Raw genomic sequence first — 15894 nt, 5'->3', positions numbered from 1 at the left:
GTATAAACACGACACCTTATGTAATAAAGATTACCTCAGAACTGTGTTGTTAATCCTCAAACTGTATCCATCACCAATCATTAGATAATCATTATAGTGGCTTATATTCAGACTTCAGACACGCAGCAGAGTCCACTGGTTGCACTGGGATTTTTCTCGTTGTTGACCATCTCAAGCCCGACTCATTTCCTATGTCTTTGGGGTAAATGAGGACGGCTTTCAGACGAACAAACATGGCTGACTTGAGATCTGTTCACTTCAGCACAACGACAACGTGTATGTGGCCAGGAAAGAATCTGACAGATACAAGTATGTTTTAAATTTAACATTAAGTGAAGCAACGAAAGACAAATTGCGTATTTTCCGTGAGGTTAGTGGTTTTCTGAAAACTCTTTTCATGTCAGCTCCACAAATTTGGGGGTAAATTACAAATAATGGTTTTCATGTTTTCCTCTTTTTGGTTTGGTTTTTTGAAGGTATTTTTAGATGGTGTGATTTGGGATAAGATTTTAAGCCTGGAGAGTAAAATATATATTTGTGCAACTGCCTCATATTAGACGAGCATGACACTTCTGCAACTCCAATACTTTCAAAATACTCACTGCACCATCACAACCAATCAATAAATCAATATTCTTGAGCTATATCTCCTCGGATCCATACCATAAATGTACTGTATCTTATTCTGCATTCCCGGTAAAGCTTTCATCCCTCCCATGCGCCCATTCTCATCCATCTATCAAACCCCCGATTGTAATTCACTGTCTCCTATTTGAAGAGCTTGTTTAGTATTGATTCTATTTGCACGGCTTCTATATTTTACTGTGTGCAAAGCAGAGCAGTTGTTGCAAAGTGCACGCGTGAATCAATGCTTCCCTGGAGCCCGCGCCTGGCGACCGCGTGCAGCTCAATACCCTCCAATTTATGTTTTAATTACGATGATCTACTAAGTGTTGGGAGCTGAGCCCGGGTCTCACGATCAGCATCAACAAGCTCGGCGGCCGTACACGTCGCATTGTACATTGGATATTTACAGTCGACGTGGGCAGACGGCGGTTTTCAATGCATTCGACCAAACTGCCTCAAAGACGTGGACGGAGAAGATGCGTCTCCTTTTCGGTGCCATCCTTAAAGTTGACCAAATAGTGGAAGAAACATGGGAAATTGGTAAAAAAAAAATCTGAAAAGCATTCCTGTTATTTCATATTTTCGGCCCCATATTGACGTTTGGAAAGCGACACACAAGATATCAATAGTGTTTTTTTTGAGCTTTCAGCTCTGAAAGCTTTGTTTGGCAACCTGGCAAACGGTCTGGATTTCATAACCCACGTCTGTCCAATACTGTTTTTGTTTGGGAGAGCAGGTATATCACTTGATCACTTGAGATTAGAAATGATTGCTCCACTCAGTACGCCATATAAGTGGCTTTTGGCGAGCCTGAAATAATAAATACATCCTATCGACTCTTGTAATTAGGCCAGATCGATACGAGGTAGTCTTGTTCTTGGCTTACACACACACACACACAACACACACACACACACAACTCACAACACACACACACACACACACACAAACACACAAACACACAAACACAGCAACAACGTTTCACTGTATCAATCCGAAATGGTGAAGGAGCAGAACCCTATAAGAAGCCACCAGGGCTCTTCTATTTGTTTCCTTTCTTCGTAATTTGTTGTTGTGTTTTTTCTTGCGCCATCTGCAGCTGCTCGACGAGTACTACCTATTAAGATACAGTAGGAAGAGCGGGCCCCGCTGTGTGTTGCTGTCAAGCATCTTGAGTTGATGGCTGTGTCTTCGCACACTGCGGGGAAGAATCCCTTTCTGTCAAACAACAGCTGGTGAAGACAACATGATGCGGAGGCCACGGACGAGTGAGCCATCAAACCTCCGCCTCTGACAGTATTTTGGCAAGCCCGCGTTTCACAAGAGCCCCGTCTCATCCCGCTCGGCTTTTATGGCGCGTGAATCAATGATAATTGCGCTGTGTTCTCACTCGAATGGCACAAGTGTGCCCCGTGTGGCATCAGTCAAAAAAAAAAAGAAAATGGGAGTTTTGGTGGATGGATCGAGGAAATACCAAGAAATTAGCATGAATGAAATGAATCACAGTTCCCCGGGGATTATGATTCATTAGCTGGGAAATGTGCAGTGCAGAAGGCATGAGTAGCAACGGTGCCAATACAACCGATAAGATATAACCTATGAGCAGCTATCAAGAACAAGCATGATGGAGGTTGTAGCTGAGGCTGATCCACAGCGTTAGGGCTCAGTGAATGGAAAATTCCCTTTAGAGAAGTATATATCTTTTTTCTTATTTATCATCAGTGTATTTCACTCAGGCTTTAGAGCGTGTTCCATGCACAGCGTCGATGGAGATCAGACATGCTGCTCACAAGCTTTCAAGCAAACACACCGATCAAATCAAAGCCCAACAACCTTATCCCCACCTCCATCACGGCCTAATTCCATTTCAAACCGAGCTCCCATTCTCCTTTCCCTTATCCCTTCTGAAAGGCCCAGTGATTAGAAGAAGACTTAAAGTTGACTGGAGCCCCCCCATTCAACCCAACCGTGCACCCGCACTACCCCATTCCCGACGGGACCTTCTGGAATCCCTAAAGCCTCCGGCCAGTTTATCAGCATCAGGGGATCAGGCAATCTATCCCCCCCCCCCCCCCTCCCACCCCCTTTTCATACGGGGAGCCCAATGTGTCCCGCGCTCTTTGGTGTAATCTCTTTGGCTGCCGACAGATCCAGTGAGGGGTCAGCTGTGATAACAGGATCACTCAGGTGGAGACAGGAGATGGGGCCACTAGAGAAAAGGGACAGAAACTAAAAGGGAGAGGGATGCAGGGCGGGTCCTGCTGGCAATCGAGATGAGGGAGGGAGATTTCTGAGATCGCATGGAGGGACTTGACCACACAGGATCATGCTCGGATACCAAAGCACACCCGATCTCTCATTTCAAGACGGGATCATTAGTCAATCAGCGACAATGATAATAATCAATTCACTGCCCAAGTCATTTGCAAAATTCCCTTGGATTTGATTTTACATACATTGTGAGCAGTTCTAAATATGATGCAAAAAATAAGTAAAAGCCTCTGCTGAAAGAAAGGCAATTACGCCTCGGCTATTACGGGGGAAATAGTCGAAAAAAACAACATTTGGTTGCAAACTGTGTTGGCTGGCTGCCTGACGGAGCAGCGTGGCACCCTGACAAGGCTATTTTTGGACTGTCTTAGCCAGTTTACCTCTTCCTGCATCCACCCGCATTCAACCGAGAGAGAGAGACAGAGAGCGAGAGAGAGAGAGAGAGGGACAGAGAGGAAAAAAAAGAAAGAGCTGCTATAAAGACTGGAACAAATTTGGGAAAGGTTAAAGGTCAAACCTAAAGAGCTACAGAGCTACAGCTACCATACTTCCCCCCCCCCCCCTCCCCCGTCACACAGCATGTGCACCAAGTTCCACAAACACATCTCAGATGTACACGGACACTATCATCCAGACTCTTCTTCCTCATCTCTCTCTCTTGTCTGACACTCTCTCTTCCTCCTCTCTCTCTCTCTCTCTCTCTCTCTCTCTCTCTGACACACACACGCTGGGAAGCAGCATGGTAAGCAGTGACACAAAGCTAATGCCTTGTCACACAGGCTGTCAGCAGATTAGCCAGTGGATTACACCCCAGCCATTAGATGTGCACAGAGCGAAAGGCCACAAACATGGCAGAGAGAGAGAGAGAGAGAGAGAGAGGAGGGAAGGCGAGAGGGAGATGGCGCACGACTGGAAGTGATAGGGCATATTCCGGCATTGCGCTCATAGGGACGACTAATGGGGGGATAAGTTAACGGAGAGGAGAGGGGTGAGGACAGAAGACAAATGCAAGCTGGTTAAGTGGTGCGAAGAAGGACAGAAGTCAGAGTGGCAGAAGAGGAGATGATGAAGGGGAAGTGGAAGAATAAGAGCAGGAGGATTGGGTCAAGGGAATTTGCTGTTGAAGCGGCGGCTACGGGAGAATCGGACAGACAGGGCTAGGGATGTAATAACAACAGTAAAAAAGGGAGAGACAAAAAGAGAGGGAGAGGAGTCAGCGAGGGAGCAGGACAGAGGAGGAGAAGGTTTACAGTGTGCAGGTAAAAAAAAAAGAAAAAAAAAAGGAGTGGAGGTGATGAGAGGGGGAGAGAGAGGGAAGAGGAGGAGGCTTGACAAACAGAACTAGAGGGGAAGAGGGGGCCGGGGGGGCGGAGCAGAAAAAGGGATGGCAATTAAAGAACCATGGATGGAGATTAGAGGGGAGAGATGGGATGTGTGGCATCAGAGGGAAGGGTGGAGAGGACACTGCTGTACATTTAACACAACACAGTAAACACGCCACACAAAACACAAGGTGAGCAGGGGGAAGATGGACTTTAGTGAGGTATTGACCAGTGTTACACAATCGACACGCTTAAGCCTCGGTGAACTTTGGTTTGACCTCAAGAAAGATCAGAGACACTCACTCGACTTTTGCCACAATCTGCTAAATCCAGCGAGAATCATCTTGGTAGGACTTTATTTAACAAGACAAGACATTTCGACACGTCTCAAATGAACGCCTCTGTCAGGTTTTGGTCACCTGACATCGAAGCCATCGAAGCTGTGATTGTTAATGTGCTAGCTGGTGTTGTAGAGATAAGAGAAACCGTTAAATAGCAGTCAGTTTATCCTTGTTTATTGGATTAAACTGACATGTGAAGGTTCCATTTTTCTATCTGCTTATACGCTTTAGAATCTTAAATCACAGAATTTCATATGTTGCAAATCCCTGTTCTTTTTAAAACTTCCTTTTATCAAAATCAATTAACTTCCTTCATTCTGAGGTAACTGACAAACTCTATGTATTGATAAAGATAATGTGATGTTTTGATAATATTTGATGAGCTTTTAAACCTCAACTATATTCGCTAAGAACTTGACTTGATCAAATTGTATAGCTTTTTCTAATCTTGTTGAATTTTTTACTATACAGAATACAATGGAAACATTACTGTTGCTGCTGGGATTACTGATCCACACCATCAAAAATATTTAATATATATAAGTAATGGCTATTCAATAGGACAGCGAACATGTTTTGGATCTTAATGACACACACGAGTCCACAGGGACACTCATGCACTGTAACTGTCAAATGCCGACGCACAGCTTCCCCAGCTCTCCCGATGTTCCGAACAGCAGATGGCACTATTGATGACAGCAGTCAGAAACTTTTCAAGCGCTTGACAAGTCGCTTTTACCACAACGCTCTCGTATCACCATCAGGCGAGCCGGTAATGATGCTCTGGGCTTCTCTTTTATTTTTTCCTCCTCCTCCTCCTCCTTCTTCATTTCTTTTTTTTTTTTTCAAATCACTCTCTGATTCCAAGTGGGGAGATGTCAGGCCTTTTCAGTTGGCGTTTCATTTCACGATAATCGACTTCACCGCCCCGGCCGTCACCATCCGGCTTCAGCCCCCACAACAAAACCACTTTGCAGACATAATGACACATGATTGTCTGCTGGATTTCTCCTGCTCGGGGGCTCATTTGGAGCTGGTATTTATGTAAGAATGGAAGGGAAGATGTCATGTTAACAGGGGCTAATGGGAAATTCTGATGGCCATTGTGTTGAGAAGAAGCCGTGAGAGACATATCATACTGCGTTCAAGCAGACAGCATATGTTTACTGTGTGAATTGCATGTATAGTTGGCGCTATGGATGCACAGCGTTTATTCACAGATTTATTCTCGGTGACTAAGGTTGGAAGGGGTTGGCGTTTGCATGCATACCAAGATATGTGTGTCTGTGTGTGTGGCTGTGTGTGTGTGTGTGCGTGCGTGCATGAGCGCATGTGTGTGCATGTTAGACATCAAGGCTGATGTCACTCAGGACGCTTTAGCTGGGTGAGTGATTTGAGTGTGATGCGGAATGAGCCGAGTCTCGGAAGCGCCGGAGGGAGATGGCAAGAGACTAAATGTGTGAATCCCCGCAGGATGTTTAGACTATTCATTATGATAAGCCCCTGCATGCACACAACCTCCACATAAACATACAGAACTACACACACACAAACACACACACACACCTGAATTCATGTTCTCCCATGTGAAGCAAGAATAAAAGAAGGGGAAGGTCAAGATGTAGGTAAAGAAAAAGAGATGCTCTGAAACATGTGATTCATACGTGCGCGGTGATAGGCTCGGAGTTCGCAACCTGTTAAAGCTAATTCCACGCCAGCCTAACCGTAGCCATCTCACGTGGGAGCCATTCCACTTTTTAAACCCCCCCTCTCATTAAGAGCGGGCCCAGATGCAAGTCGAGGGGCTGCTTTGGATCAGCCAGAGAGGAAAAACTCATTTCCTTTGCCATTTTACGAGCATTTAATTTGAAACAATTAAGATATTACGGTGCCGCGGATTCACTACACAGAGTGACAGCTGGGAGCAATCCCATAAACCCCTGAGCCAGTGAACGAGGCACCTTGCTACTCTCTTTTGCTCCGCTCGCCTCCACCTCCTCCTCCACCTCCTCGCCGTTATTTCAATGGAGCGTTTAGCTTCGGGGCTGCGTCGAGGCGAATGTGCCACCTTTGCCTGAACTGAGATCTCGCCGCTGCCGCTGCCGCCGCCAATTGCTTTAGCGGCTCATAAATGCACCAGTTGGCTGATTACGGTATAGAAAAAAACATTCCCAGAGACTAAAGGCAGGAAGCGAGCTTAGAGGATGTTTACCTTCGGGTTGGCTTTTTCCATGATCTTTAGAATTTAAAGCACAAGTTGCATGACTCATCTGCGGAAGCATGAATGCCAATAAACGGGGGGGCAGCACTCGGTTAGTTGAGGTGGAGATAGTTGCACTGAACATGGTGGTCGACAGTGTTGAAACGGGGGCTTTTCACAGCCTGGTGCCTCGTGTCGTGCAGTTTTCTGGAATTCGATGACACCCTTATTGATGGCCCTCCGTGCCCTGCCTGTCCTACACTCAAAGAACTTTGTCACCAGCTGACTTTGAAGTTAAGCAAGCTTTGTCAGCACCCGCCCATCAATTCACCTACGTTCCACATGGCATAGAAGGGCATCGGAGGTGTGAAATTGATGAAGGTGTGCTTGTGAAAATGTCAGTGGTGGTGGAGGGGGGGGGGGGGGGGGGGGGGGGGGGGGGGGCACAGAGCAAGAGAGAGAGAGAGAGAATAATTCGGGGTGGCTGACAGATAGGAGCGGCGAACGCTCCTTTTCGTGAACACTGAACTGTAAAATGGAGGACCCAGCGCGAACAATAGCCGCGATCAATCGGCTGTGGTGAGAGGCTTGTGGTCAATGCCCCGTGGCAAGCAGCACCTGCTGGAAGAGCCAGGGACAGAGACGGGGGGTGGGGGGGGGGGGTGAAGAGAGACACAAACAGAGATGAGGTATGTGTCACTTGTCATTTGGGGATGGGAGGAACGTCAAAGAGGTAGAGAGCAGGGGGAGTTGACTTTGTGAGTCAAGAAGAAGAACGGGCCAAATAAATAAGCGTCGGGGAAATGTGATGGCCGGAGTGGGCTAAAGGCTTTTAGAGGAGGAAGAGATATAAATAAAACAAAGAGAAAGGAAAGTCAATAGAAAGCACAAATGTTTTAAAACTACAAAAATTCTAAACAGAAGAATTCCTTCTCTACTGACAAGTTAAAGTCCCCTCATCCCCGAGATTTAGAGAGATACCTTCTGGATAAATATTGCTTAACTTGATCCAAATACACGACAACCAACATCTGATTCGAATAGTCAGCCTGTTTGTCTATTGCATCACCTTATTTATTCATCATTTAGATGCTAAACTCAGCAAACAAGAGTAAATTGAAATCCATCAAACATCCCATTTTAATACATGTTGCTGTCCAAGGGTCAAAAAGGCCATATATTAAATTTATAATCGTATAAAAAGAGTCAAATCAACCAAATGTTCCAGTGCAAACTCAGAAAATATTGTATTAAAATATTAATATTGTATTAATACGCAGAAAAACGATGCAAGTTTTGCATTTAGATAGAAGCAACCACAGAATGACTCGAAAGCAGAGAGGCTGGTGCATTTTCCAGTATGCATGGTGATGCTAGTTGTGGAGGAAAGTGGTGAGGGTTTCTCACCGTTCACATGCTTATGGTACCCCCCCCCCCCCCCTCCCTCTTTACTGTGAACATGTATGATGCACTAGTAGTGTTGGATAAGTTTAAGAGGAAGCTTGAAATTTGTTGATCACGGCTCACGTGCTTAAACTTCCACAGACGGCACCCCCCCCCCCCCCCCCCCCCCCCCCGAGTTCAGACACCAGATCTCCCCCGTGCCGGTGGACAGATGTCCCGAGTTCTGGTTCCACAGAGCGACTCCGCCGGCCACGAGTTGACTCAATCCCTCGCCACCTCCGTCCCCCCCCCCCCGTCTCCGTGCGATGGCTGCTGCGCACACCGCGGCTGCTCACAACAGCCCAGTTGATCTCTTAATGGGCCTAATTGCTTCTCGGCTCATTGCACCGCATGCCAACACTAAACTAAATCAAACCGGAGGTCCCATCCGCAAGCCTCATTGCGAGAACCCATTCTGTATAACATCACAATAGGGTGATATTGACTCCTTGTGACTGGGCAGTGTCAGGACAGATGAGCCGCGCCGCCGTGACAGACAGATGTTCCGGTCACGTTCGGGTTCAAGTTGCTCTCCGTCAGAGAGCACTGGGAATAAACACTGCCCCCCCCGACACTTCGGCCTGAATTACCGTCAGCTCCTTTGGCCTCACCGCCCCAACCACTGTGGCCTTTACTTTCCACGGTGGTGGCATGTTGGGAACGCTAGTTCGAAAAGCAACATGAAAGCCGATCAAAGCCAACAGCCAACCCAGCATAAGCCCGGAGTCAGCTCCTTTAAAGTGAGGCAATGTTTTACTTCATGAAACATGGAGTCGGCCCTCGTCAGGATTTAGGACCACGTGCATCCTGCTCCGTAGATCTTGGGACTCTGTCCAGGACTGGCGACCCTGGTTCTACACCGCGGTGTCACAGTGAATTTCAAGGCCCCCCCTGAAAAAAGGATTTCTCCGCGGCCCTTCATCAACACAGCATCTTCTGCCAAAGCTGGAACGTTGTTGGTTTATATTACATACAAATCTCGATGTCATGTATTTCTCCCGCACCAAAGCTCCATTTGAATCAGGATGTGCTGACAGCTGTGGGCTGCCTGCACTGTCAATCAAAGTTGATCAAACCACGCCGACCCAGCCTCGATGAAGCGGATGAGCTGTATGACGTGTTTCAATAAATAATAACCACGGATGTTTTTCCCCACATTTCTAATTTGATTGTTGCCTACCAATCCATCCCAGGCCCCGGATCAGACTCCACAGGAATAATGAGGGAACATAAAGAGGGCTCGTTTAATAATGTGGCCACAGACTGTTTTGCTGTGGGCGACATGTATAGATGACGGAAAGTATGGGTGTGGTGGATGGGATTTCCACATCAACAACGTCCCATTCACTGCGTCTTGAATTCCTTCTACTTTAATTTCTCTCTTTTATATCATAAGTAATACATTATTTTACAGACACTGTTGTTGGCAGATGTTACACGCCTGTCTCCGTAGCCTACATAGAATAGTGGCAACATATAAGTGGCATTATGGCAAATGTAGAATAGTAAAAGGATAAAATTGAGTGAAAGAAGGGTTCTGTTAATTGTCCAAATACCTGTTCTTCTATCTTCACCTATTTTATTATTTGTATGGCCTCCTCCTTCATTTTATGCAGTTTATTCTATTTTGGATACCATCCATGTGTGCGTGGCACAAATACTTATGTCTTAATGGACCTATGATCGGCCTTATTATTTTATATTGCGGGATTTTATAAACCCTTCATGAGTAAGAAAGATAAGCCTGCGTATTACAACCATATCTCACTTTCTTGTTTGTTTATTAGCTGCATACTTATCATAGGATCTGACATTTGTAATTAAATATGTGTGTGTGGGGGGGGGTTTGGGCTCATTGACAGCTTAATCCAGGGTGCGGGTCACCACGGAAGATGAGATATTGTTGAAAGGGGTAAAGTCTCGGAGTGAGGTTGTAAAAACCCTATCCCAGAGAATAGCACCAACATCCCTATGGACATAATATGGCTGCCATTGTTTCCCAGCTACAATATGGAGATTACAATCGGAATTTATGGATTGTTATCACCGACTGTGAAAGGCCTCACACGCAGCCCAACCGGGAAATTTACCACTTCTTCGCCATCATGTGCATGATTGTGGCAATCAATCTCTCGTTCAAACTTTACAGTCATTCCAGCCACGCCATAAAATATTATGTTTTGTCTGCGACTATCAAGGCCTCCAATTTTTAACGAAATGTTAATTGCTCATGAAAGCGTGACTGCGTGCTCAGCCATCCATCAAGTCTGACAGATTCCAAGGAGGAGAGGAGTATTAGATGTCCCGGCCAATGCCTAGACTTTCGGTGTTGTTTTACATTTTCTTTTTTTTTGTGTGCGTGTGTGTGCCTGGGAGATGTGTGTAATATCACCTTGGCATTTTCCTCGTTCTTAGCCTAACCACCCGCCTCCCGTCCTCTCGCTCTCTTGACTGCTTGGGCAGCGGCCACAAACAAGTCAATCTCCACCCGTCTCAAAACATTGGATTAGATTTATCCGCTTAAAATAGATTTTTATCCAAAAGAGCGCGGGTCTCGCTTGACGGGGAAATTAATTTTACGATGACTGGTTTACTTGATCGGGGTTGTGGGGGGAGCGGCGGCGGCGGGTGGGGGGGGCTTTAAATGTATCAACTCAGTCCGGGCGGCGCAAGGGGCTGAATACAGCGGTCCTTGTTATTTTGTTTCGGACGGGTTGCTTCTCTCCTCCTCGGTGTTATGCACGCTGTTGTCGTTGGATCGCAGGAAGACGAGAGTAATGACTTGACTGACAGTCATTTGTAAAGCGCCAGCGAGTTGTCAGGGGGTGAAACGGCCTGCACCCCGGGGCTGCTGGGAGATTGACAGTGAACGATATTGTATTTTCACATCTGTCTTTCTGATATAAATGTGGCAAGTAGGAGGATTTCACCGCTGGGTGATTTAGCAACCCCTGTAATTGCTGTTGGTAACAGGAAATGCGGTTTAATACCACTGGTCCCAGAGCTCTGGGGGCATGGGAAGAAACTATTGTTTAAAACAAAAACAAAAAAAAGAGGAGTCAACAATAACTGGCTTTTATTTTTCCCTCAGTGTGTGAGCAACTGTGATTTGATTTCAGGCTGCAAACAGCAGGGCACAGAGAGAGAGAGTCGGTTTGCTCGCTGAGAAGTTGGAGGTGTGCAGCCTGTCGCCTGTAGTTCTTCATCTAACAGCTCACTGTGGCGGCTCCTTCTTGTTCCATTACTCCCTGCAATATCTCAAATTGACCCGGTTGTCAGAAGATGCCGAGAACACCCCTCGTCTTGTTTTCCTTGGACCTATTTTTGATAAACGGCGCCGGTATGTGCTGGGCTCACTGGCAAATGTGTTTCCTGTGGCTACTTCAAAATAAAACGCTTGCGATTGAACGCCTTTTACTGTGAAGCTGCAGCAGGAGGAAATGGAAAAACCGGCACTGACCACACACTGCCAAATTAGAACCATAACAATGCAATAATCAGTGAGCGACAGGAAGTACAGACCAACTTGTCCTGGATTGAAATGCTCGCTCCATTCCAAACTGTCTGTCAGACTCAGATCTCACGTGTTTGTGTTAAACCAATAAAGCAGTGTGTGTTGCAATGGAACTGACCTCAGCCGATCAAACAACAAAGTCCAGTCTGAGCCTATGGTCCTGCGTTAATTCATCTGACAAGCTTTACTCAGAAACTCTCTTTGCAGAAACCAAAGCAAATTTATTTTCTCGCAACCTAAGAACATTATGAATGATTTTGGACCTTTGTTGCCTCTGAAGTCTGTTTCTGATTCAGACTGTTTAAAGCTGACACACAGAGGGGACTGGCTTTAAGAAGCATGTGTTAACTCCACTGAAATAAACAACGACCAAATCTTAACTTATTTGTTTATTTAAATAACGAAGGAACAAAAATACATATTTTATGTAAAAACAATCCAATGTCGTGATCATTGTGACAAAGAGGATCTGTCAAGGACTGAGCTTAAAATAATACATCTATACTATCTATACAGTGGTCCTTTCAGCTAATGACTATGCTAATATCCTGACATATAATGTTTATGATGACAGATAGGAATGAATTCTGTAGGTTCTCGATTGGATCAGCTGTATTTCCCTGTCAGTGCCTTGCTCCAATCCACCAATCAGTGTTGCTCCGGATGATCCGATGAGTCAAGAGTGAAAACAAATGTAATTCTGTTATTGCATAGGTTATTGTTGTTGTTTTAGTAAGCTATGACTTTTGCATAAGGTTTATTTTGAGGGTGGAGCTGTGGCATTAGGGAGCCCAACATAAACCAGAGCTTATGAATCGGATCAACACTTTAGTTTAGCGTGGCCATTCTAGTCCAAGTAAAGCTCATGGGAATGTAATTCATGGGTAGGTACTGGAGGTATTAGGAAATTAACTATAGAGCAATGTAAAAATTGACATTTTAAAACCTCTTTGACCTTGTGATGTCGATAGATGTAACATCAGGTTATCATAAAAGATATTTCAATTCGGTGACGGTGGACATAAGTAGCTAGATTAAATTGAATTCATACAAAAACTGTTATTATATTTCACTAAAGGACATTTGTTACATTCTGTAGTGCTTAGAAAAGTCAGAGATCATGAAAAGATTCATCCCGCGGGGACCATGAATGTCGGTTCAGAACAATCAATCCAGCAGTTGCCGATATTTTTCAGTCCAGTTCTGATGCTTTGCATGATAATAAAACAGCAGGATATGTAAATATCCAAGCTCATGGGGATCTTTAGTGAAACCCATTATTGAATACGGCATTCAAATTACTCTCCGTAGCCTGTGAGGCAACCCACTGCCATTGTTCAGTATTAAAAAGACAATAAATAAATAAATAAAACCAGAGAATTGGACAGAATTTCCAAATAAATGAGAATATCCGATGCTAATTGGGTTTGTAAAGTCAGATTAGTCCCCCCAGATTCCCTGTGTGGGCAGGTAGAGACAGAGGAAGACATACATCAGAGGATTTGCCTACATTATTCATCCAAAGCAAATGCATATTGATATCGTATAACCTTTTCGCATCCTTAGCCCCATTTGCATCATATTTACATAGTAAATGTCAGCCGGTGCTACACTTTGCATGACCCCACGTGTGTACGAATGTAAACACGCCCGGGGCGGTGCACCGAACACGGCGTTGCCTCACAAAAGCCGAGCAAATTGTCATTATCCAACAACAAAGAACACATTTGGAAGGTGAGACTTTTTTCCTTTTTTTTTTTTTTAAAGCCCCCCCTCCCTACTGGCGTAACAGGCTAACTTGCAGCGTGTGTTGCTGCTGGATCTCCCACCCAGCAGCACTCAGGTTTCCTCAGTGGTTCATAGACTTCTGCCTCCTGCTGAGGGACAAAGTTCAGCAGTCATAGACCAGAGAGGCGTGCTCTCCATGAAAGGACATGAAAGTGCAGGGGGGGGGGGGGGTGATGAGTATCATGCAATTATGTTCAGAGTTCCTGAATGAAGGATTTGACATTAAAAGCCTCCTATATTTGTGCATTTGAGACGGATGTCAGCCGGGCTTCAATTACAGGGGTTGAAATAATTTTTCTTAATCAAGAGTGAGATTCTTCAAACTACACAATTGCTCGATGTGGCGAGAACGACAAATGTTCCTCACAACCAAAACAGCGTTCAACTGTCAGTCTCTCCCCCCCCGATGGATACAGAGATTTCACAAATGGTTTGCCTCGGTGAGAGTCAGATATGCAGACGTTTGTTATCTGCAGCACTTTGCGCCTCCTGACACAACCATCACTCCCACAACACTTTCTCGTAGCCCGCAGTCAAGGGCAATAGTTCACCAAACAGTAATTTCATCAAGTTTCGCCATTGTTCATTGTCACAAGAACACCCAACGCTCTCTTTCGCCCTATTAATCTGCGTGCGGAGGCCGTATCACATTCTGCCCCCGGAAAATGGAACCGGGTGTGATTTGCAGGTATAAATCACAATCACAGATACTCAGTCAGATGCATGACGTGTGTGTGTGTGTGTGAGCGCAGGTTGAGGAAACAGATCTGCTGACTGCAGGAGTCTGCCTCGCTGTCTCTCACAGTGCTTTTGTTGGATGCTCGGTGCTCGTGTCTGCAGGGCCTGGGCTGTTCATCAGGAGGGAGTTTGGGTTGCTGCCACAGACGCAACTTTTCTCAAAACACAATTGGTCATAGTCCACTGTCTCCCCGGGCCAATGCTGTTATTTCTTCTGTAGTCCTTCATGAGATGGCCGTGCACTTGCCTGCGTTATAAGGAGCAACATTATCCCTTTATAGTGACGCATCACGTCTTGGAATCATTACACAGAGTGTGAGATCATTACACATGCATTACGGTGGTTACCGCTCAACTCTGCCCCTGTAACCGGCTGACCTTGGACATAAAGCAGAATGGCAGCGTCTCTACATACACAGCAATGCGTTTGAATATGAAAATAAACAAATGGCCGATGCTGTGCCGTCCCGGTAGACACGGGGGCGCACACATTCAAGCCCAGTATGACAACAAAATCAATATAATCTCCCGTCTGGGATTTATGGTGTGTCTGTGGCTCCCGATGATGACTTTATGGTGACCTTATTGTACATGATGGCATTTTTATGGAGTTCGCGCTGACGTTACCGTAAGCGTGATGCATGTATGTATGTCAGCAGGCCTCAGCTCTCATCTGCATGGGGACCGGTGGAGGAAAGTAACTTGGAATCTTTACTCGAGTAGCGTCCACTGGTGGGACCCTTGAACTTGAATTAAGCTTTAATTTGATTACTCTACTAATTTTACACAAGATTTCAAAGAGAAGTATGTAACAGCATTTATTTAACAGCCATAGTAACTATAATACTAGTTATTATTAAGTAGTAAAATTAAGTTAATGCATTACTTATGTATGATTATGACATGCTTAAGTATTTCCATTTTATGGTTATATATACAAATGCCTTTATCGTTTGAAACTACAGCATTTTTAAGTATTTCCTCGGTCAGAATAAGACGTAATAGAAACAAATGGTCACTTTACAGAATAGAGTATGATACACTTTTATAGATCACTTGAAAATATAGAAAGTCTTTAAGATTCACTTTGTTATTTAATTGTTTTTATTCTAGACTCACTCAAAATACAGTAAGTGGTTAATATTAGCTGTACTCGAAACCACCTGGAACATTAAATAAAGCCTAAATACTTTAGCATAGATTATAATAATGACATTCAAGCGAAAACATGCCATACATCTGTGTAGTTGTTTTGATATTAAGATAATTTTGTGTTCATGAGACCAATTGAGGCTGTCTGATAATAGCCCATTACACACTGGGTGTCTGCAGCTGTAGCATAACTAACATACACAAACACTTGTGTGCACTCATATTCTCATGATCCACCATCTGAGAGTAATTACCGAGGCTGTGCAAACGCGCACGTACGCGCACGTCTCTCTTTAACACATGTTTCTCCAAAATAGTCATGTCCAAGTGCACATTCCTGTAGTGGACTTGGTGGGTGGGTGGGGTGGGGGGGAGTTGACACAAGAGAGTGGGACCTCGCTGAGTGACGTCAACACCCCCCACTCCTCCCTCTCCATTTCTCTCTCTCTCTCTCTCTCTCTCTCTCTCACACTGTCATTCTACAGTCTTTTTCTCCAC

At 45.1% G+C, this 15894-nt stretch overlaps 1 protein-coding gene across 7 annotated transcripts in view; it reads left to right on the top strand.

Annotated features, from left to right (window-relative positions):
- LOC133949997 (receptor-type tyrosine-protein phosphatase delta-like) overlaps positions 1–15894 on the top strand; it is a 333770-nt gene that overhangs the window by 193018 nt on the left and 124858 nt on the right. The window lies entirely within an intron of this gene.

The sequence above is a fragment of the Platichthys flesus genome, chromosome 24 (genome assembly GCF_949316205.1).
Source record: "Platichthys flesus chromosome 24, fPlaFle2.1, whole genome shotgun sequence".
NCBI lineage: Eukaryota > Metazoa > Chordata > Actinopteri > Pleuronectiformes > Pleuronectidae > Platichthys > Platichthys flesus.
Note: the sequence above shows the minus strand (reverse complement) of the source record. Positions and strands in the feature narration are given on the sequence as shown.